Source organism: Saimiri boliviensis, chromosome 2, assembly GCF_048565385.1.
Source record: "Saimiri boliviensis isolate mSaiBol1 chromosome 2, mSaiBol1.pri, whole genome shotgun sequence".
Classification (NCBI taxonomy): Eukaryota; Metazoa; Chordata; class Mammalia; order Primates; family Cebidae; genus Saimiri; species Saimiri boliviensis.
Window position 1 is genome coordinate 142,670,884 of NC_133450.1, and position 24,202 is coordinate 142,695,085.

At 53.8% G+C, this 24,202-nt stretch overlaps 1 protein-coding gene across 7 annotated transcripts in view; it reads right to left on the minus strand.

Annotated features, from left to right (window-relative positions):
• Nucleotides 1-24,202, minus strand: part of NTNG2 (netrin G2) — an 81,989-nt gene that overhangs the window by 47,172 nt on the left and 10,615 nt on the right. The window lies entirely within an intron of this gene.

Genomic DNA, 24,202 nt, shown 5'->3' on the forward strand with positions numbered 1-24,202 from the left:
GCTGGATGCTTAGGGTGGCCTGGGAAGCCTCTGCCCAGCCTGGCCCTTGCCTGTGAGCCCAGACACCTGCTCTGTGGCCACAGGGCCTGTGCTCCGGTGCCCAGACATGGCTGGGGGATTTGTGCCCATTTTCCCAAGGCGTGCAAAGGTGTGCAATCCCATGACGTCCCAAGAAAATGCACACTTGTTTCTGCCGTAAATACAGACAACCAAGAGAGCTGGGTGTTCGTCCCCTGCTCCGAAGTCCTCCATGGCTCCCCTTTGCCTGGAATACAAAGTCCCGACTCGGTAATATTCTGATCCCACACCTGGTGACCCTGTGCCTGGGCCTCCCCAGGACAGCTGTCCTCCTGCCCCTGCCTGCTGCGCCTCTGAGCCTTTGCAGATGGCATTCTCTCTCCTTCATGTGCCCTTCCGCTCTCTGCCTTGAAAATTCCCATTCACGTTCTTGCCTCTCTAAACATCTCCTTAGCTGAGTCACCTCCTGAGCCTTTTATTTTATTTTAATTAATTTATTTTTTTTAAGATAGTGGCTCGCTCTGTAGCCCAGGCTGGAGTGCAGTGGCGCAATCTCGGCTCACTGCAACCTCTGCCTCCAGGGTCCCAGTTCAAGCAATTCTCCTACCACCTCAGCCTCCTAAGTAGCTGGGATTATAGGCAGGAGCCAGCATGTCCAGCTAATTTTTGTATTTTTTAGTAGAGATGGGGTTTCACCATATTGGCCAGTTGAACTACTGACCTCGTGATCTGCCCCCCTCGGCCTCCCAAAGTGCTGGGATTACAGGCGTGAGCCACCGCTCTCAGCCGTTATTTTATTTTTTATTGAGACAGAGTCTTGCTCTGTTGCCCAGGATGGAGTGCAGTGGGGTGATTTCAGCTCACTGCAACCTATGCCTCCCAGGTTCCAGCGATTCTCCTGCCTCAGCCTCCCGAGTAGCTGGGATTACAGGTGTGCACCACCACACCTAGCTAATTTTTGTATTTTTAGTAGAAACAGGGTTTAGCCACATTGGCCAGGCTGGTCTCAAACTCTGACCTCAGGTGATCCACCCACCTTGGCCTCCCAAAGTGCTGGGATTACAGATTTGAGCCATGGCACCTGGCCCCGGAGCCTTTTCAACAGTACCCTTAGGATTGGTGAACATACTGAGGGGCTTAAAGAGGGCCTGGCAGCTCTGGGTCCCTCCCTGATCCCTTACCCTGTGCGTCTCTTCTATCTGGCTGTCCCTGAATTTGATAAGTGGGTAAAGGTAAGGAAACAATAAAAAATAAGCTGGGTGTGGTGGCACACGCCTGTAGTCCCAGCTACTCAGCGGGCAGAAGTGGGAGGATCACTTGAGGCCAGGAGTTCAAGATCAGCCTGGGCAACACAGCCAGACTCTGTATCTACAAAAAATTTTAAAAATTAGCTTGGCATAGTGGGGCGCACCTGTGGTCCCAGCTGTTTGGGAGGCTGGGGCTGGAGAACTGCTTGAGCCCAGGAGTTTGAGGCTGCAGTGAGCTATGATTGCATCACTGGACTGTAGCCTGAATGACAGAGAGACTGTGTCTCTAAAGAAAACCCCCCAAACCCCAAATATCTCACCCTAACGCAAGATGTGGATGATAGGTGAGGAAAGACGTAGGTGGGAAGAGGGTGACATGGGGGGTTAGGTACTTTTTGTACTATCTGCTCAATTTCTGTAAATCTAAAACTGCTTTGAGATATAAAGTCTATTAATTAAAAAAAAAAAAAAAAAAAAAAAAAAAGAACACTGTTCCTAACAACCATACAGTGCCCCAGACCATTTGTGGCCCTTTTTGATGAATATTTCAGGTGTCTGGTTTGCTCAGAGACAAAATGGCTTGGATCTGAGTTAAAACCTCTCACTCTCAAATGAGCCTTTCAGCCCCCATGGTGGAAGTGGGGCCCACCGCCTTCTGAGGGGCTGAGCCGCACCCCTGCGGCCCCCACCAGGCACCACTGCCCGCTGGGCTTTGATTCTCAAGGATGGAGGACAGGTGGCCCGGCTGCCCGGGGCTCCTTGGTGGGCAGGGCTGACCCTTCATTGAGGTAGGTTCTACAAAGCTCTCTTTGACCCAAATAGCTCTGTCCTCAGTCCCCCGTGCAAATTCAGGGTGGCAGGAGCTCACCAGAGAGTCCAATACTTCCTTGAGCAGATGGGGAGACTGAGGCCCGGGCCAGTGCAGGACTGGCCCCAGCCTTCTGGAGAGCAGACAGCACCCCTGAGGAGGAGCTTGCTGCTACCACCAGTGTATCCACACCACCGGCGAGCACACCGTTCCAGGACAGTAGAGGGACATGGGGGGTCCCAGCTTCCTCACTCTCTGGCTGGGTGACTCTGGGCAAGACACGCCCTGTCCTGTGCTGCTGCCTGGAATGATGAGGGGCTGAGAGGCCGTGGGGATGGCACAGTGGCCTGAGAGAGTGGCAGGTGCTGGGCTGGAGGAGGCAGGCTTGATCCATGGGGGAACCGGCAGCGGGAAGGGCGTTGAGCCGGATGCAGAATGGGCTCTGATTGTCCTACTTGGGAGGAGGAGTGAGAGGCAGGTGCTCCAGGAGCTCGCACCTGGACTCTGGCACCCAGGCACACACTGGCCCCCTTCCCCTAGCCCAGTCAGTACCCCCTTCTCAAAGTCCCAGTGCTGCTTCTGCTGCCCCTGGGGCCTTCCTAGGGGCTGAATGGTGGCGGTGTGTGGTACTTTGTTATGGTGGCCGGAGCTGACTCAGACCTGCCTCATCCCAAGTGAATGAAGAGGGAACAGTCGGGAGGAATGGCTCAGAAGGGTAGCACCAAACGGTGAGTTTTTGATGACTTTCCCAGACGCTCTCTCTGGGGCTTCCCCCACCAGCCTGGTTTCTCAGTATGCTGACACCAAGTGGCATCACACTGCCTCACCTACCCAGAAAGCTCTTATCAACCCAGCACCGAAGCTGTGCCATGTCCCAGGCCACTTCATCCCCTTCCACTTCAGAGCTTGTGCCCCTTTGGCCACTTCTTTCCTCCTGGTTTTCAGAGCCCTCCCACATGTGCCTCCCCCAGGAGGCCCTCCTGACTTGACTCAATCTTTGAACCCAGTTCCCTCATCATACATCACAGAGTTGTTAATGTGCTTACTGGGGACAGTGTAGTGAGGTCTCCATATTGGGCCTGGACGTCAGTAACCACTCACTAAATTATACTTATTACATCATATTAATTACCTGTTAATCAAATGACTGTGATATTGACATATCTCCTATTGAGTGTTGATAGTATTCCTGGCAACCTGCAACTGCTGAGCCCCCCACACTTCACCTTTTCCCTGCTGTCTCTTTGTCCTCCTGCCTTGCCTAGCCCTGCCCTGCCCAGGCCCCTGGTGGATTCTACAGGGTGAGGGTTTGCGGGGGCGGGGGGGCAAGGTATCCCTCCAAACCCCCAGTTGCGCCTGGCCTGTCTGTCACTGGAAAGACTGACACAGCTGGCTCCGGCTGGAGATGGGGGTTCCAAGTGGGCTGCTCCAACCTACAGGACCCTCCAGCCCCCCGCCCCGGCTCGGGAAGCAGATGGTCAGAAACTAATGAATCAGCCTGTGTGTTTACAGGCCCCTCGCCTGCTGCGGAGTGGGCTCAGTCAACAGCAAGTACAATAAATAAATCCCGAGCTGCGGCCAACACAATTCTCTCTCTCCTCCTTTCTCTTTCTGTCTCTCTCCTTCTCCCGCTCTGATTTCTTTCCCCAAGATCTCCAAATTCCACTCAGCTGGTCGGTAGCTCGAAGCATCCCAGCAAAGGCACTGCTGGAGCTCACCTGACTTTCCTTTTCCTCTGCAAACACAGCATTGTCTTCTCTCACTTTCCTTCTATTTTTTTTTTCTTTTAGTTGGAGTCTTGCCTTGTCACTGAGGCTGAAGTACAATGGTGCAATGTCAGCTCACTGCAACCTCTGCCTCCTGGGTTCAAGCGACTCTCCTGCCTCAGCCTCCTGAATAGCTGGGATTACAGGTGCATGCCACCATGCCTGACTAATTTTTTGTATCTTAAGTAGAGACGGGGTTTCACTATGTTGACCAGGCCGGTCTTGAACTCCTGACCTTGTGATCCATCTGCCTTGGCCTCCCAAAGTGCTGGGATTACAGGTGTGAGCCACTGCGCCCGGCCTTATTTATTTATTTATTTATTTATTTATTTATTTATTTATTTTGAGACAGAGCCTTGCTTTATGGCCCAGGCTGAAATGCAGTGGTGCAATCTTGGCTCATTACAACTTCCGCTTCCTGGGTTCAAGTGATTCTCCTGCCTCAGCCTCCTGAGTAGCTGGGACTATGGGTGCGCACCACCATGCCCAGCTACTTTTTGTATTTATAGTAGAGATGCGGTTCTACCATGTTGGCTGGGCTGGTCTCAAACCCCTAACCTCAGGTGATCCACCGCCTCAGCCTCCCAAAGTGCTGGGATTACAGGCATGAGCCACCATGCCGGGACCTTCTATTCTTCACTGGGGGAATTCTGAGGACCCAGCTGGGTATTAGAAGCCCAGTTTACCCCAGTTCCCCTGCCCCAGGGCCGACAGCATCTGACAGCTGATAACATCATGGGGGTGGGGCGGAGATGAGGGTGGGTGAAGGTTTGCCAGCCTTCCCCGGGTCTTCACGTTTCCACCCATGTACAGGACAGCAGATCGACTAATCACAGAAACACCAGTCAAAACGAAGTGGCCTAATACACGAGAGACTGTTACGAACACCTCTGACCTTTCAGGGTGGCTCCAGAGCCGCCCTTTGATAGTAGCAAAAGAGGTAGTAGCTTCTTTAAGTGTTTCATGAAAATTACAACAAAAATCATACCCCTGGTTTTTAAAAATAGCCTTGGAATTTTCTCTAGAAAAATGCAGTAACATACCCATTTTCCATACAGTTTTGGTCTCTGGGGTCTGAAAGCCCTGAGTTCCCTCTTAGCTCTCTGCTTTGAGACTATGTAACTTTGACAAAGTCACTTTACTTCTCTGAGGCTCTATTTTCTCATCGAGTGTCATGTGAGATGGTGTGTGTCTCACACTACCTGGCATACCTAAGAAATGTCTCCAAATGGGAGCGATTATTATGAACCAGCAGCTTCGTATGAACTCAGGGACATTCTGCTCCTAGCAGCCTTCCAAGGAGGAAGAGGTGAGGTTGAGACCACCAGGCTTGTGCATGAGAAACCTGGGAATTTCATGGCATGGATTGCCTCCGGAACTGCTGACTCAAAAGAATTCGATGATCCTAACATTTACTAAGTGCCAGCCCTGTGCCCTCGCTGGGCTGGGCACTTCACACCCACTCCTCCCTATACCCTCTCGGCAACCCCCGGGGAGGAAGGTGCTACAGTCTCGTTCTGTGACCCGGGCTGGAGTGCAGTGGTGCAATCTCAGCTCACTGCAACCTCCATTTCCTGGGTTCAAGCAATTCTCCTGCCTCAGCCTCCCAAGCAGCTGGGACTACAATGGGCTTTCACCATGTTGGCCAGGCTTGTCTTGAACTCCTGACCTTAGATGATCCCCCCGGCTCGGCCACTTCACAGATAAGACAACAAGTACCCACGGCCCCATATCACTTACCCATCCCCTAGACTCCATGGGACCCAGCCTTAAGGAATCATGGGGAAACCAAGCCCGTCATATCTACAGCTCTCCTCTCTTGTTGGACACACGCGGGCAAGGGACCTGAAAGGTCAGGCAGTGTGGCCAGAAGTCAAAGGAGGGTGGGCAGAGTGAAGGGAAGGCAGCTAGCCAGGCCCAGAGCACCAGAGAACCAGGGAAGGAGGAGCCTCCTACACACACGCCAAGCCCGAGCTCCCGGAATGAAATACTCAACAGAGAAACCATTTCATGCCACGCTTTTCAAGCCTCGTGATGGGCGCTTAAATGCTTTTCCTTTTATGTTATTTTCTGTGCAAAGGGTACAGTCAGAGTCAGAGGCCAGGTTGTAAACATCATACACAAGCTGCAGGCAAAAAATATAATTGAATGGGAAAGTGAACCGTTAGCAAGAACGGTGGTAAATGTGCCTGTGGGAAGCCCAGTTGTTTGAACCTCCAGGCCCCTGACTACCGTGCCCACAGAGGGGTGGTCACGGGAATGGTCACCAAGTCTCAGGAAGAACAACAGACAACTTCTTGCAGCTGGCCTTGCAACCCAAACCTGCGCTGGGATGAAGTCGCCAGGGTGCCTCAGGCAGGGCTCTGTGGTTCGTGGCTGGATGCACTGACTGGCTCCCTCAGCCTCTCACCAGCTCCACTGGCTTGGGTGAGTCCCCTGACTTCCTTGAGCCCAGTGAGGTCCAGGACATGCTACCCTAAAACCTTCTTAAAATATTTTAGGCCACTGGGCGTGGTGGCTCACGCCTGTAATCCCAGCACTTTGGGAGGCCGAGGTGGGTGGATCATGCGGTCAAGAGATCGAGACCATCCTGGTCAACATGGTGAAACCCCGTCCCTACTAAAAATACAAAAATTAGCTGGGCATGGTGGCGCAGCCTGTAGTCCCAGCTACTCGGGAGGCTGAGGCAGGAGAATTGCTTGAACCCAGGAGGCAGAGGTTGTGGTGAGCTGAGATTGAGCCACTGTGCTCCAGCCTGGGCAGAAGTGAAACTGTCTCAAAATTTAAAAAAAAAAAAAAATTTTAGGCCAGGTGCAGTGGCTCACGCCTGTAATCCCAGCATTTTGGGAGGCCGAGACAGGTGGACCACTGAGGTCAGGAGTTCGAGACCAGCCTGACCAACAGGGTGAAGCCCCGTCTCTACTAAAAATACAATATCTATCTATCTATCTATCTATCTATCTATCTATCTATCTACCTATGGCTGGGTGTAGTGGTGCATGCCCATAGTCCCAGCTACTCAGGAGGCTGAGGCACAAGAATCACTTGAACCTGGGAGGCAGAGCTTGCAGCAAGCTGAGATTGGGCCACTGCACTCCAGCCTGGGTGACAGAGTGAGACTCTGTCTCAAAAAAAATTTTTTTTGAAGCTGAAGGGATTTGAGAAAGCCGCAGAAGTGGAAGGTCACTCTTTGAGCTTCCCCTGCCCTTCTTCCCTGAAGTGGATCATGAGGCTTATTTCAGAGGTGCCCTCCCAATGTCCAGAGGAAGGAACATTCTCATCTCCACCTTGCAAAGTTCCCGCCAGTTTATCACCAGGAGATCATACTTCCTTTTAGCCAGTCGGACTTCTCCATGACTAACTACTTCCTCATCAGCCCTAGCATAAAAAATAGATGTTACCAAGGGCCGGGCGCAGTGGCTCACGCTTGTAATCCCAGCACTTTGGGAGGCTGAGGCGGGTGGATCATGAGGTCCAGAGATCGAGACCATCCTGGTCAACATGGTGAAACCCCGTCTCTACTAAAAATACAAAAAATTAGCTGGGCATGGTGGCGCGTGCCTGTAATCCCAGCTACTCAGGAGGCTGAGGCAGGAGAATTGCCTGAACCCAGGAGGTGGAGGTTGCAGTGAGCTGAGATCGCGCCGTTGCACTCCAGCCTGGGTAACAAGAATGAAACTCCATCTCAAAAAAAAAAAAAAAAAAAAAAAAAAAAAAAATAGATGTTACCGTGTCTTTGGGTCTTCATTCCTTAGGAAAGCTCCCATGAGGCCGGGCAACACAGGGAGATGCCATCTCTACAGAAAACAACAACAACAACAACAAAATAAAACTAGCCGGGCATGGTGGCACACACCAGTGGTCCCAGCTACTTGGGAGGCTGAGATAGGAGGATCACTTGGGCCCAGGAGGTGGAGGCTGTAGTGAGCCATGATTGTGCCTCTGCGCTCTAGCCTGAGTGACAGAGCAAGACCCTATCACAAAAAAAGAAAGAAAGAAAGAAAGAAAGCCTTTTCCACATAAAACTTATATGAAATCCACTTGTATGCTTTCATCGTGTTAGTCTGTCTTTTATGACGGGGCCTCAGCCATCAGCATAGGATGGGTGAGGAACAGATCTTTCTCCTCCCCGAGAATCTCGGCCTCTCGGTTGGATGGGAGGCTTCATGCGGGCAGCCACCACGTCTGTTCCCATCCCCACTCCAGCCCCAGCCCCCAGCACTCCTCAGGGACTCAGGAAATCTTTGTAGAAAGCTTGAAAGCCCAATGAGGCCACAAGCACTGGCTTCACAGCATTGTCAGGAATGGTGCTGGGTGCGCCATGGCAAGTGCCTTGGCGGCTCACGGTGATGGCTGTTGGGAGAACATTCATGGCCACGGCCGGGCCAGACACTTCAGCAAGCAGCAGGCCCTGCTGTTAGTGAGTGTGTCTTCCACCTCGGCCCTGTGCCAGGCACCCCATGTGGGTCACCCCAGCCCCCTCTGTGCTCCCAGGGACCCTGGAGAGTGCCATCCTGGGGACACGAGGCTTGGAGAGGCTGAGCCATGTTCCAGGGTCATGCGGCGGGTGAGGTTGGACAAGAAGCCAGGGGAGGACCCTCTGAGCTGGGCTCTGAGACAAGTTGGGAAATTGTGCCCATCACCCAAAAGGGAAAGGATGCCGCTGCTGGGCCGCGCTGTGCTCCTACAGACTCAGGTTCCACGGGGAGGCAGCTGTCCCGTCTCTTGACACCAAGGTGCATGGCTGGCCTGCGGAACAATTTAGCAGCTGACAGGTTTTTCTGAACCTGTCTGCCGAATTGCCAGTGGAACCCATCTCATCCTCAACCCCTCAGCCTCACCAGGACTGGAGGCTGCTGCTGTGTCCAAGGGGGGAGGCTGGAGGCTGCCCAGGAGAGGCCCTGGGTGTGGGTGCCCAGGTGGAGGGCTAGGACTCAAGCATGGGGGAAGCGATGGTGGGGGAAGGCAGGGAAAAGCAGAGAGCGAGCCCCACCCTGCTCACTGGACGTGGCCTCTGCCATTTCCGGGGAAACCCTACGGCCGGAGCAGGTGCATAAATCAATAGGTTCCCTTGGGGGCCATGGAATCAGGACTCAGGGTCCTGAACCTAACACCATGTGTGACCTTGGTCAGGGCCTTGCCCTATCTGTGCCTTGGTTTCCCCATTCCTGAAATGACCAGGCAGGAGTGGGCTGTCCGGCTCTGACCCTCACGTCCTCAAGCCTCAAGTTCTGTGCGTTCCTCAGGCCCCCGTGCTGCTAGGGAGGAAGGGCACAGAGACACATCTTCCTCCCCTGACTCCAGGGAGAAAGCTGGGGTGCCAGGGGAATTCTCCTTAACAGATTATTTCCTATTTATTGGTAAGAAAAGTTGCAGCGGGGATAAATTATTAACAAAGCGGAAACGGAGACTGCTCAGAGCTGATTCTAATTCTAGAGGCCCTGACGGCCCGTAACTCTCTTAGCCATCCCGCCCCCTCTCTCTGTCCCCCTCTCTCTGTTTCTCATTCTCCTTCTATGGTTTCATTGATCGCTGTCCCTCTTGCTCTCTGTGCCTCCGACTCCTTCCCCGGGTGCAGGCTCCTCTCTCCTTCCCTTTCCGGCTTCTCTTCTGCTGCGCGAAGGTCCTGGATGGCAGGCAGCAAGGTCACCCTCCCTGCTTGAGAATCAGCATAAACCGACCTGGCATTTCAGGGCTGGAGCTGCAGCTGACCAACAGCTTTTCCGGTTTTTTTTTCTGGCTGGAGCAATTTCCCTCCCAGCTCCAAGTAATTAGTCAGGCAGGGGCAGGCAAGGGAGCCCGTGAGCCTCCTCCAGCGCCACCTCCCCGGGAACTTGCTTGTCCCAGCAATGAGCCTCTTGAAGCCACGGCAGCCGCGCCTACTGCTCCTCCCCAGATGGGCCACAGTGGGCATTGCCTGGGCACAGGTCCACCTTGAACCTAGGGTCTCTGGCCACCACTCGAACCTGCCCGGGCCCAAGCAGAACTCAAGAAAATGCATCTCAGTTCCTCGGTCGCCCAGAGCAGCTCTCCCCTCTGCCCCTCGCCCCGCATTATTTTGGAGGAAAGGGAGCGCTTTAGGCCTTTCAATCCTGTCCATGGTATTCCTCCTTCCAGAACCTTCTGTGAATGTGAACTTTGGGAGAGCAGAGGCCTCACCCACCTTTGCGCCATACCCCCAGTGGCTGTTTGCACACAGCGGTTTTTGACGAACATTTTGTAACGGAGTGAGGACCCTCTGCAGCGGCTCTGTGGCAGCTGCACCCAGGAAAGGCGCTGCCTGGGGACAGGCGGTGGACACCCGAGGGCCTCGCTCTGCTTTGGGGACGCTGTTCTAGCAGACCGACTGCTTCGTCTTCCTCATCCCAGCTCAGGCTCGCCCCACAGAACTCCCTCAACTCCTTTTGGAGGACCTGGGGGCATCGGGCTGCCCCGATGGACGAGCTGCCCAGGAGAGGGTCTACTGGGAAGCCGAGATCAGAGGGTAAGGATGAAATGCCAGGCCCGGTGTGGGCACCCACTGCTCACCAGGACCACAGACCCCTGTATGACTGATCTCCCTCAGCTGAGCCGCCAGAGTGTGGTGGGCTGGGGAGGCGTTGCCATGGCTCTGGCTAGACAAGGGTTAATCTCTCCAGAAACTTAAAAATGTGTTATTTTTTTTTTTTTAAAGGACACATTCTGCTTTGCCCTGGGCATATGTGGATTCTTCCCACAGCCAGATTTCCAGGAATGTGCGGGGCGGGAAATTCTATCCCAGCTAGAGTGCCCCTGCATCCCTGTGGCCCCCCACAGGCAACTAACAAGACCCACCAGACACATGAGCATCTGTCTCAGACAGGACAGGGCTCCCCTGCTTTTGTAACCTCCAGCAACAGGGGTTTCGTGACCACATAAGGCAGCTAGGTCAAGCCCCAGTGCTCGCTCCTCTGAGTGTGGGGCTGTCATCTGGTGGGTGCTTGGCATCTTTTCTTTGTCCCGGGTTCCCTGGTTTTCTCTGAGTATGCTGTAAACATTTTCTTTTCTTTTTCTTTTTTTTTGAGACGGAGTTTTGCTCTTGTTACCCAGGCTGGAGTGCAATGGCGCGATCTCGGCTCACCGCAACCTCCGCCTCCTGGGTTCAGGCCATTCTCCTGCCTCAGCCTCCTGAGTAGCTGGGATTACAGGCACACGCCACCATGCCCAGCTAATTTTTTGTATTTTTAGTAGAGGCGGGGTTTCACCATGTTGACCAGGACATTTTCTAACTGATTAGAACAAGGAGAGAGGGAGGTTGGGTGAGGCCAAGCGCTCCTCCTTCCCCACACCAGGAGCTCAGTGATCCTCAGACACTTCCCCACCAGGGCCATCGGGAGTGCTCAGCCGCTGCTACTGCTGCTCCACCTCTCTCTCCTCCTCCTCCCTCTCCTCCTCCCTCTCTCTCCTCCTCCCTCTCTCTCCTCCTCCTCCCTCTCCTCCTCCCTCTCTCCCTCTTCCTCCTCTTCCTCCCCCTCCTCCTCTCCCCTCCCCTTCTCCCTCCTCCCCCCTCCCCCTTCTCCCTCCTCCCCCTCCCCCTCCTCCCTGCACACACACAGGCTCAATCTGGCGCCTCCTTCCCTGCCCACCCCACTCCCGACTCAAGGCTTCATTGGCCACCCAAACAGCTCAACACTTTCATACTTTTAAAAAAAGTAACGGAAAAGAAAGGAGAGATGGAAGGACAAGAGAAAGGGAGAGAGGAAAAGGGAGAGAAAGAGAAGGGGGCGGGTGGGGGAAGGGCACGAGAGGAAGAACGCTGCATCCGGAGAAGCCCAGGAAAGTGCATTATTGATTCAGGACTTAGAAAATGCTTAGAGAGTAGGAACAGCGCCCTGCTCTTTAAAAGCTTGTGCAAAGCATAAGCTAGACCCAGGCAGCCTTCCCAAAGAGGGCCTGCCCTGCCGCCATGAATATTTTATCACGGAGGGAGGAAAAAAGTGGCTGTGGGGATTTCAGTGCCTGGTGGGGTGAGGGGCAGCCCCCCACCCCTGCCACCCCGCTGGGCCGCTGGGTAGCTCCCTCTCTTTGATCCCCTCTCCGATCCTGGGGGCTTTTCTGGGCCCCCTCTCCTCTTCTCTAGGAGCTGCCCTGGGCTTTCTTGCGGGTCAACAGGGCCTCAGCCAGGTTCCAACAGAGGCCCAGGCCCGGGAAGGGGGTTGGAGGGGAGGCATCAGCTGAAAGGGGTTTCCAGAGGGGCTGAGGGTGCCGCCTGGTCCCCAGCAATCATTTCTCCTAAAGGCTCACTCTGTTCTCCCCTGCACTGCCTCAGCAGGGACCTCTGCTGACCCCTCCAGCCTCCCCACCCCCCGCCCCTTCTCAGCCTGCAGCCAGATGCCCTTCCCTTCGTAAAACCCGTGTCCCCAGCTCCCACTTGGAGCCCCAGCACCTTCCCCTTCTTATGTTCAAACCCTGGGTCTGGCTCTGCCACCAGCTCTGCCTCTACCCCATGTCTTTCTGGACTTGTTTTCTTTTTTCTTTTCTTTTTTTTTTTTTTTTTGAGACGGAGTTTCACTCTTGTTGTCCAGGCTGGAGTGCACTGGTGCCATGGCTCACTGCAACCTCTGCCTCCCGTGTTCAAGTAATTCTCCTGCCTCAGCCTCCCAAGTAACTGGGATTACTGGATGTGCCTCCACACTGGGCTAATTTTGTTTTTTTTTTTAGTAGAGACAGGGTTTCTCCATGTTGGCCAGGCTGGTCTCGAACTCCTGACCTCAGCAGATCCTCCCACCTTGGTCTCCCAAAGTGCTGGGATTGCAGAGAGGAGCCACCATGCCTGTTTTCTGTCCTCTTTTCAACTGGCCAGTCTCTCCCACCTTTCGGATGCCCCCTCCATTCCCTGAGCTTTCAGGTTGAGGCACCGCCTGCCTGCAGCTCCGCCTCCAGCCTTTTGCAGGTGTCTGCTTAAATTTTTCTTTCTCAGGGAAACATCCCTGGCCACTGCTGCCAGTCCTGGAGGAGCGCTGGGTCACAGTTCTTCCCACTGGCTTCTCCGGCTAATGACGGGTGTGTCCCCTCCCCACTATGTGCTCCAGGAAGGCAAGAGCAGAGCCTGACACACCAGGTGACCCCCATCCTCAGCCAGTTCCCTCTCCAGGTGTTCCATACTCAGGACGAGCTCTCAGGAGTAGACACAGCGCCCAATGGATGGGACCTGCCCCTGAGAACAGCCAGAAGCTGCCACCTCCAAGGGTTTCTTCCTGTTGGTCTCTGAGGAGTTAAAAGGTATCAGGGCCAAGGAAAGAGTAAAGTCGCTGGGTCTGTCCACACCTGGGGACACCTCTGGACACACCTGGACAGGTATACCTCTCTGTGGATGAAGCCCTGGGGGGTGCAGCTGGGTGTGAGGAGCGAGGCTGGGCTGGTAAGTTTCACTGATTTAGTCATCAACTGTCCTCTTTTCAACTGGTCCGTCTCTCCCACCTTTCGGACACCCCCTCCCTCCCACTGAGCGTTCAGGTTGAGGCACCCCCAGTCTGAAGCTCCCCAGAGACAGCTCTTAGATTTGGCCACCACGAAAACATGAAAATACTTGGGGACAGAAGGGTGTGGTGACATTCCTGGGCCCTAAGGTAAGAAATTATACTCCAGCTTGAAAGCTAACAAACAAATCGACCAACTAACTCACCAATCAAGTAACGAAACAACCAACCAGCCAACCAGCCAACCAACCAAAACCCTCAGCAGGTGACTCAGATGTGTGGCCAGCTTTGAGAGGTGGGTACAGGTGCCCCAGAGAAGAGCACCCTCACGATGACACTGTTCTGGTTGTGACCATACCTACAGGTGGGGGAGCCAAGGCCCCCCCAAGCCAGGCACTTGCTAAAGGTCACATTTCTGGTGACTTAGGTACTTTGTCCCCTTTCAGGAATGTCAACTGCTCTGCTGTGTCCACCAGAGAAGTCACCTGTGTCCCAGTCCCCATGAGTGGCATGGATGACAAGCCCTGAAGGTGACGGGCTGGGGCAGTTAGAAGGCTTCCTGGGGGAGGTGGGATTTCATCCGGGCTCAGGATAGGTAGAGGGAGACTCAACAAGGCTGAGGATGGTGCTCTAGGTCGACTGAGCGAAGGGCCAGGCTGGCACACAAAACGCTGCAGGGAGCGATGGGTTAACGCAGGTCGCTGAGCCAGGAGCTTGGTAGGGAGCACAGGAGAGAAGGCCAAAGAGGCCAGGAGCCAGATGGGCCGCTTGACATTAAGCAGTGCCAGAGCAGACCCTGATGCTGGCCGGCCCCCCTCCTTCCAGGAAGACAGGCGACAGGTTGGGAACAAAGCGTGAGGGCTCAGGTGATCCTCTCCCAAGACTGGAGAGCTGGCACCCCTCAGCACCCAGGAAGCCCGAAGGCAGACGGAGCAGCTGCAGCTCAGACGTGAGAGGGGCTCCAAGCGAGCCGAGGCAGGCCATGGAATCCTCTTCCTCCTGGACTCTCGGTTTTAAGATGACAAGATGCTGCAGGCTGGAAGGGCTCCAGAGCAGGCCTGGGAAAGGTTTCAATCAGTGCTTCCCAAACTTGGCAGTGCACTGGGACCACCGGGAGGGAGGTTTAACGGCTCCCCCTGCTGTGCTGCCCAGAGAGGCTGCTATAGCTGGTCTAGGGGGGCAGCCGAGGTAAAGCTCCAAGGCGAGTCCATTGAGCAGCCCAGCTGGGAACTGCCCGGGTGGCTCAGAGGGCCACCTGGTCCCTGTCCTCTCTGCTTCTGGTGGGGTCATAGCTGCCCACTGGACTTGAAGCCTTCAAGAAGACTACCCCAAATGTTGGGGATTGGAAAAGAGCCACAACCCCTGAAGCCTCCCTTTCCTGCCGGGAAACACCCGTACCCGAGGCTGTGGTTTTCAGCGGGTGCCTGAGCCCCTCGGGGAAGGTCCCAGGCGTCACAGCTGGTCAGGGCTGATGAGATGCAATGTGTACCCGAGGTCATGGCCGCTGCCTTGAGGACCCCCGAGTGGGACAATTTTCCATTTTGGAGCAGGCAGAGGCAGCAAGGAAGGCCACCCAGCCCCGCTTTGTGTGCGTCTCTCTCCTTCCCGTGCCCCTCCCCGAGGCTGAGAGGCAGCCCACGGGGCGGTGGGGAGGGGAGGGCTGCCCCGTGCCAAGCAGACAAGCCTGGAGCTCTCCCTTGGCAGACGCCGCACCCCCCACCCCCTGCACCCTCCACCCTCTATTTTTAGGCCTCTAATTGTCCATTGTTGGGTGCGTTTTTTTTCCCCACTCCTTCCCCAGAAAAACAGATCGGGTTCCTCCAGGCAAAGCCATCTCGCCTTCCCTGGAGCGGGTGCGTGGGAGCACACTCACTGCCAAATAGACATGAAATAAGTGAATTATCAAGTAAGTGGATTAGCAGACTCCATCGTGTCTCAAAGGGCAGGGGGTGGGGAATGCCACCGTCACTCCTCCTGGCCCTCCCTCCTCTGCTTGCCGGGGTGTGCTGGGGGAGGAGAGGCTGACAGGGACAGTATGCTCTCCAGCACACATGGTTGCATGCACGCACACACACACAGATGACAGCCGCCTCCGTCTATCAGGCGCTTTCTGAGATCCAGAGTGACTCGTGTCAGCTGAGCAATCCACCAACATGTTTGGGAGCCTGGACGCTGGGCTGGGCAGCCCTGGCTGCAGGTGCCAGGCTCCTCTATTTAGAAGCTGTGTGGACTTGGGCAGGTGGCTTAACTTCTCTGAACCTGAGCGTCCTCATATTCAAAACGTGTTTAAATACAAGCTCTACCTTAAGTCCTCTGTGAGGATTCAGTGAGCTAGCTTAGGTTAAGGGCTTGGTGTACACTAAGCACTCAAATATTCGAGGCTGCTGCTCAGAGGAGAAGGATAGAGAATCAAGAAAGTCTGGCCGTGGCCGGGCGCGGTGGCTCACGCCTGTAATCCCGACACTTTGGGAGGCTGAGGTGGGCGGATCACTTTCGATCAGATCAGCCTAGCCAACATGTGAAACTTTGTCTCTACTAAAAATATAAAAAATTAGCCAGCCATGGTGGTGCACGCCTGTAATCCCAGCTACTCGGGAGCCTGAGGCAGGAGAGTTGCTTGAACTTGGGAGGTGGAGGGTGCAGTGAGCTGAGGTTGCGCCCCTGCACTGCAGCCTGGGTGACTCCATCTCAAAGAAAAGAAAAAAGGAAAATAAAAAACAAAGAAAGAAAATGATCTGAGGAGTTTAAGACCAGCCTGGGCAACATGGGAAAACCCTATCTTTACAAAAATACAAAAATCAGCCAGGTGTGGTGGTGCATGCCTGTGACCCCAGCTGCTCAGGAGGCTGAGGTGGGAGAATCACCGGAACCAGCAGGTGGAGGCTGCAGTAGCCAAGACTGCACCACTGTCCTCCAGCCTGGGTGACAGACTGAGACCCTGTCTCAAAAAAGAAAAAAAAAAAAAAGCCCTCAGGCAGTCGGACCAGTCAATTACAAGAAACCAAACCCTGATTTCCCTGAAGGTAAGAGCCCCCGGAGGGCAGAACTTTCTCAGGCTGGATGGTTGACCGAAAGTGATCACAGGTGGACTCAGGGTAATCTGGGAAGTCCCTGCAAGAGTTTGCAACCTTATGTGTGTGGGTGTGGGTGTGTGTGCGTGTGTGTGTCCCTGAGCCCAGTGTTTGCACACACGTGTGCACATGCATGGTTCTAGGAAGAGCACCATAGATTCTCAAGTGGGGCCATGACCATGAAAAGTGAGAGGCTCCCACTCTGGGGTTTTCTGGGTTGGTTCCCTGCCTTTCCCCTCCAGGTCTTCCTGGATGCTGGGAGGTTACTGCACCTCTTCCTTCTTCCTTCTCTCTCTCTCTTTCCCTGAAGCAGAATCTGGGGGTGCAGTGGGACTCTGAGGTTGACCTGCAGACCCCCTCATTTTGTAGGCAGGAATTCCAAACCCCAAAATGGGAAGAGACTTGCCCGGGGCCACCCAGCTCCTGGCAGCCAGTGCCCGGGGAGCCCCGTCCCTAGGAAGCTGAGCCCAGGGCAGCGCCAGCCCCCAGAGCTGCGGGCAAAGGTTTTGGATGGTGCCTGGGTGGGGACAGGGGCAGAGACAAGGTGTGCTCTGGAGAACAGGCTTCTCTGCTTGCTGCCTCTTGCTTATGGCCATCTCTTGATCCCCCAGAGGGAGGGACACCCCCTAGAAGGACACCCTCCCCCGCCTGCAGGCTGGCAGCAGAGGACAGCCTGCCTCGGCAAAGGGCAGGAGCGCCGTGGGCTCATCTCTCACTGGTCTCCTCTTCACCTTTTGCCCGACAGCAGACTTTTGCTCTGGCAGAGGGAAAATGCCTGGTCGTGTTTCATTTCCTTTTATTTCCCCAGCCGACTCTTGGAGTCAAGTGGACGAATGGCTTGGGCAGCAGGAGGGAGGCAGAATGAGGGGTTGAGGAGGCCCAAACGGTCCCTGAGGGACCCAAGACAAACTGTGCTGGGAGAGAAGAATGCCAGGTCCTTGAAGACAGGCCTGGGACCCTTTCCATCGGGTGGGGAGTTCTGGAGCACTCCAGGGTTAGATTTGTAGGGATCCACACACACGGATATTCCAATACAATTCCCCCATGCCAACGAGACCCCGAGAGGTCAGGGGACCCCTCTGTGGCCGCCCAGTGAGATCCCAGCCCCGCTAGCTCTCAGTTTCAGAACCGCCATGCGGACTCCTGTGTGACAGAAGGCAGGACGGGGCAGTGACGGAGGCCCTGGAGACGGATCCTGCCTTTGGCTGCGCAAACTTGTGTCAGCGTCTCCACCTCCCTGTACCTCCCTCTCCTCATCTGCGCTGGGACCCGGCTTCAGTGGCTTTCTCCAGATCACCACTGGTGCATGACGCTATGGGAGCACGCATGCCTCGGCCTCTCCCTCATGAGGCATCTAGTACACCACCAGTACCCAACGTCGTGATCCTGGCATTGCTGCCACCAGTGTTCCTGCCACCATCCTACCCAGCCATGCCCTCCTGGCACAGAGCACTCTTTCTGTCCACCTTCTGTGATGCTGCCACCACAGAGAGGACCACAGCTGGCAAGTGGGCTTAGGGGGTGCTCTTCATAGCCCCCAGGATCCTGCTCTGAGCAAGCTGTGCCTTAGTCACCAGTAGTGACGTATAGGCGGGAGCTCACCTAGGCAGGACAGGACGTGGATGTGTCAACCTCACTGACCCTGAAGGGGCAGCTCCAGCCCCCGCTGGCTGCAGGTGGCATCCAGGCAGGCATCCCGTGTCCCCCATCAGATGCCATCACGCGAGGTCAGATCCAGGGCCTGTGTAGATGGACAGAGACCTGTGGGGAGGGCCCCCTGTCCTCCTGGCTCCAGTCTACCTCTGGGAGAGCCCATGGCCTGGGGTGGAGACTCCAGGGTCTGAAGCTCCTCATCAGGGGCCTCAGGGAAGTCACTGCAACCCTCTGGGCCTTAGTTTCCCCATAGGAAGTGAGAGGGGATGGGCCTCATCAGTGGTTTTTTTATTGTCTTCACAGGAGCCCAGGACTTCCTGGGGATGGAGCTGGGGACTCAGAGGCCTGGAGCAGGGCAGGAGGACACCAGCCACCTGCTTCTGGGGTCCTGTTTCCCGGGAGCAGTCAGTTTCACTGTAGCATGCTTATCTATGTTGGGGTTTCTCTGGCCTTAGACAATCTCCAGCACACTTTCGAAGGTGTTTCTCTCTATTTGAAATGATGGATAATTATCTTCAGCATTTATTAAATACCTGCCACGTGCAAGCACTGGCTGTAGGGAAAATAATAGGACAGACAGTGCCTGGCTGCACGGGACGGGGAGGAGGGGAAGTGGAGGCCGAGGAGGCATCTGGAGGCCAGAGACAAGCCACAGCATCTCCTCCCAAGGGCCCTGCTCTGAGACTCTTAAGTCAATATCCCAGCCTGAAAGAAGGAGAAGAAAATGAGGGTGGGGGGGAGGGGGAAGGGGAAGGGGGGTAATAAGAGTTTGGGTTTTCTCCCCTCAGGCCTCACTGTGGCATAGTCATTAAATGACTGGGATCTGAGTTACAGCCTTGACTTCCCTCAGTTTTGGAGTCTCAGTTTCCTCATCCATAAAGGACACAACAGGAGAGTAATAGTTTCTACTGTGCAGAGTATCCAGGAGAGTTTGACAATGCAGTGCACACAGAATGCTTGATGCTTTAGAGGAATAGATTCGAGGCCGGACGTGGTGGCTCACACCTGTAACCCCAGCACTTTGGGAGGCCGAGGTGGGCAGATAACTTGAGTCCAGGAGTTCAAGATCAGCCTGGCCAAATGGCGAAACCCTGTCTCTAATAAAAATACAAAAACTAGCCGGGTATGGTGGCATACACCTGTAATCCCAGCTGTTTGGGAAGTTGAGGCAGGAGAATTGCTTGAACCCAGGAGGCGGAGGTTGCAGTGAGCCGAGATCGAGCCACTGCACTCCAGCCTGGGTGACAGAGAGAGACTCTGACTCCAAAAAAAAAAAAAAAAAAAAAAAAAAAAAAAAAAAAAAAAAAAGGGAGAAAGAGAGAGATTTGAGAGTCCAGAAGTGCGTGCCTAGAGTGCGGTCAATTGATTTTTGACGACGTTGCCAAGAACATTTGGTGGGGAAGAATCGGCTCTTCAGCAAGTAGTGCTGGGAAAGCTGGATATCCGCATGCAAAAGAATAAAGGTAGACCCTTCCCTTACGCCAGATACAAAAATTAACTCAAAATGGACCAAAGGCCGAGACCTAAGAGCCAAAACTATAAAAGTCTTTGAAGAAAATACGGGGGTAAATACTGCTGACCTTGGATTTAGCAATGGTTTTGTACACATGACATCAAAAGCACAAGCAACGAAGGGAAAAAATACACACTGGAGTTTATTCAAATTAAAATAGGCCGGGCACGGTGGCTCACGTCTGTGGTCCCAGCACTTTGGGAGGCCCAGGCGGGTGGATCGTTTGAGGCCAGGAGTTCGAGACCAGCCTGGGCAACATGGTAAAACCGTGTCTCTACTAAAAACACAAAAATTAGGTGAGTGTGGTGGTGCACACCTGTAATCCCAGCGACTCGGGAGGCTGAAGCAGAATCATTTGAACCTGGGAGACGGAGGTTGCAGTGAGCCGAGATTGCACCACTGCAGTCCAGCCTGGGCAACAGAGTGAGACTCTGCCTCAAAAAACAAACAAACAAACAAACAAACAAAGCCATGACTAATAAGCACGTGATTGCTCACGTCATTAACCATCAGAGAAATGCAAATCAAGACCATAATGAGGTACTGCCCCACACTCACTAGGGGTCCTAAAACAAAACCAGAAAATAACAAGTGTTGACAAAGACGTGGAGGAACTGGAAGTCTTGGGCACTGCTGGTGGGAAGGTAAAAGGGGCAGCATCTGTAGAAAACAGTTTGGTGGTTCCCCAAACGTTAAACGTAGAATTACCCTGTGACTCAGAAACTCCACTTTTAGGTAGACACCCAAAAGAAATGAAAACATACACACACACAAAAACTGGGAGCCAAATGTTCACAGCAGTATCACTCCTAATAGCCAGAAAGCGGAAGGGGCTCAAATGTCCATCAGTTAGGGAACGGATACACAAAATACGGTGTGTCCACACGATGGCATATTACGCAGCCGTCAAAAGGAAGGAAGTATTGATTCATGTGACAATGTGGAAGAATCTTGAAAACATTATGCTAAGTGAAAGAAGGCCGTCATAAAGAGTCTGATATTGCCTGATTCCATATGTATGAAATGTCTAGAATAGGTAAATTCATGGAGAAAAAAAATAGACTCATAGTGCTTGCCGGGGGTGCAGGAAGGTGATGGGGAGTACCTATGGGCACAGGGTTTTTTTATTGGGGTGGTGAAAATGTGTTGGGACTAGGTGGAGATGGTGATTGTGTAACACTGTGAATGTGCTACATGCCACTGATTTGTATATTGCAAACTAGTTTAAAAGGCAAGTTTTATGTTAGACACAATAATACTTTTTTTTCTTTTTTTTTTTAAGAGATGGGGTCTCAGTATGTTGCCCAGGCTGGTCTCAAACTCTTGGCCTCAAGTGATCCTCTGGCCTTGGCTTCCCAAAGTGCTGGAGTTATAGGTATGAGCCACTGCACCCGTCAAAACATTTTTTTAATTGGTAATTTTATGTTATGTGAATTTCACCTCAGTTGAAGCAATGTTTTTCAATCTTGTTAAAAATGCTTACAGTTATGCTGGACCCCGGGTGTACATCCTGGACCCCTGTCTCTGCACTGGAGTCTACTGTGTTGTTTCATTTTGTCTCTGACCAATCTGAATTTCCCTAAACTCTCAGAATGTACCTGGCAATCACCAGGGAACGTCGGATGCACTGGTTAATGTAGCCAAGCCCCACTGTTGCTCTGTTGGGGAAACTGAGGCTGGGGGTGTATCTTTGGTCTCTCAGCAGCCAGGGCCTAGAACTCTGGCTCTCCTCTGCATTCATTCTGCTCCTGTGTGCCACCCTCTCCCCCGCCAGCAGTTGGTGTGTGCTCGGAGAATTAGAAACACATTTTCATATATTTAAGCAAATCTGCTGCTGCTGAAAAACAAATCAGATCCCGCAAACCAAAGCCGAACAGAACCGGTGCCTGCATGACCTGCCGATCCTCCCATTCCCCATCACCTGGCCCCTCCAGAAAGGAGCCCTGCATGGGCGCTGGCCACAGGAACTCTAGGCCACGGCTCAGCGCCCACGTGGTCCAGCCTGGTGAGCTCCGGACCAGCCTCACGGCGCAGAGCTTCCACGCTCTGGTTCCCACCGCTGTCCCTTAGCTGCCCTCCTGCCCCTCTCGCTCCTCCAGAGCCCATGGCCTAATCCCTGCTAACCCTAGCGAGCCGCCAGGAGCCAGACACAGGCAGGCTGAATCCCAGCTCCAACACTCCATGGGCTTTGAGAAGTCTCAGAATACTCATTGGTTAAATGCACAGTAACAGCCCTACGGGGCCTGGGATGAGGCGAGCAGGGGCACGGACTGTCTCCTTTCTGTCACCCACACACTCTCCCCTTCAATCACCCCGCCCCTTCCCTGCGTCTCTGCACACACCACTCCTTCTGCCCAGACCCTCACTCTCCGAATACTTCCCATCCTGCAAGGCCCACCTCTGAGCGCATGGCCTGTGCCTCTGGCTGTGGGTTTGGTCTTCAGTCCCTCAAATTAAATTCTAGAATTAAAAAAACAAAAAACAAAAAACAAAAAAAAAAATTTTTTTTTTTTTTTTTTGAGATGGAGTCTCATTCTGTCACGCAGGCTGGAATGCAGTGGTGCAATCTAGGTTCACTGCAGCCTCCACTTCCCAGGTTCAAGCAATTCTCCTGCCTCAGCCTCCCGAGTAGCTGGAATTACAGGCGCCTGCCGCCATGCCTGGTTAATTTTTGTATTTTTAGTAGAGACGGGGTTTCACCACATTGGCCAGGCTGGTCTCGAACTTTGACCTCAGGTGATCCGTCCACCTTGGCCACCCACAGTGCTGGGATTACAGGCGTGGCGCCCAGCCGTTTTTTTTTTTTTTTTTTTTTTTTTGAGCATTCCTTTTGTGCTGGCATCAGCTGAGGGCATCACACGCCTGCTCTCAGCTCATTTGTACACACTTCCTTTGAGGTCATGTCCAGCGCCACGCCCCGTTTCAGGTGAAAAACCAAGGCTCAGAGCCACCAGGTACTTTTCCCAAGTCCTATATCCAAGAAGTGCAGGATACACACGAGCCCTGTCTGCCCCCTCCTGAAGCTCAAGTTCTCATCCGCAGCCTGGTTGTGGTGCGGCCTGCCTGTCTGTCTGTCCGTCCGTCCACTGCCTGCCTCATCACAGGTGGGACTGGAGGCAGCTTGTTATCATCCATGAGAAAAGCGCAAATGGACTGAACATCGGGGCTGGGGAACTTAGAGGCAGACAGCCCTGGGAAGGTGGGGGCACACAAACCAGAAAGGTCAGGGGTCTCTAAGTCTCTGACATTCTTTGGAAAGATGTCCCCTCTGGCCCTTTCCCACAGCTGCCTGTCCTCCTTGGGGTGTCTGGACCCCACCCCTTTCCCTCAAGGGAAGTCAAAAGCAAGGATCTCACCCCATGGGCCTCAGGCCTCCGACTGCTCATTGTCTGCTGCCCGGGGGGAGACTTCGCTGTACAACAAGATGTCATTTCATGGAAATATTCTTGTCCTAGGCTGGGCCCTGCCTCGGGCATTTCAAGAGACTGAGTGGCTTTAACGGCAGGTGCAGCTCAGGCGCCAAAGTCACTTGCATCTGACCTAAGGACAGAGTTGTGCAAACCTCCCGGCTTCATCCAAATGTATATCCCACAGAACAGGAGCTGCAGTGGAGAGAAGCAGTGGCTGCCAGGGTCTCCTCTGTCCTCACCCAAACCCCAGTTTTTCCTTCAAGACTCAGCCCTGATCCTGCCTCCTCTGAGAAGCCTTCCTGGATCACACCATACTTCCTCCCTTACATCCATTCACTCAGGAAATGCTTTCTAGGCACTGATCAAACCCAGAGGGAGGTGCTGGGGATGCAAAGATAGCAGGACAGCCCTGCCTTTGAGGAGCTCACAGTCCGGGGGAAAGGAGACATGTAAAGTGAGAGAATGGGTCCCAACAACCAGCACGCAGTGAGCACCTACTATGTGCCAGGCACCGTGCTCATGACAGTCTTCTATGCACGTTCTAGTAATAACTCCCATTTGAGAAACTAAGGTTCAGAGAGATTAGGTCTCACATCAAAGATCACACAGCACAGGATTCTAAACTCTCCATCCCTAGGGCCAGAGCTCTTCCACACCAGGCCAGTCAGTAAGCAGGATGATGTGACCATATGGAGGCCTCCTCACCCCACTGGGCAAGGGAGTCAGAGAGGGCTTCCTGGAGGAGGAGGTGGGGTCCAACCTGAACCTTGAAAAAGGAGCCAGGGTTATCCGGGTAGAAGTGGAAGCCTTGAAAACAAAGGAAGGAAGGGGCAGGTGTTCGGGTGAAGGAGACCGCAGGGCCAAGGCTGGAGCACTGGGAAGGCTCGTGGGGAGAGGCGCCCTCCTCCGTCTCTAGCTCCTACTGTATGAGGTCCCGGCGCCACTCCTGTTAGTTGGGTGTTGTCTTCAATGTCTGCTGTGTTTTCTCTTGTTTTTCACCTAAGTTTTTTCTAGTCATCATCTCACTCTGCATCACAACTGTGCCAGGCATGAGGTCAGACCTGGAAACATCTGCCACCTGGAGGGGTGTGATGGTGAGAGGAAGGAGGCTGGGTTTGGGGACCAGAAACACAGAGCGGGAAGGAGGCCAGAGCCATCGGGCTGGCCAGCTCTGCACTGTTGGATGGAAACATTTCATGATCATCGAGGTCTGGGAGGAGGCAAGGCGTCTGTGACCTTGATTCTGCATGTGGTGTTCAATGTTACAGTGGGGAGTAGA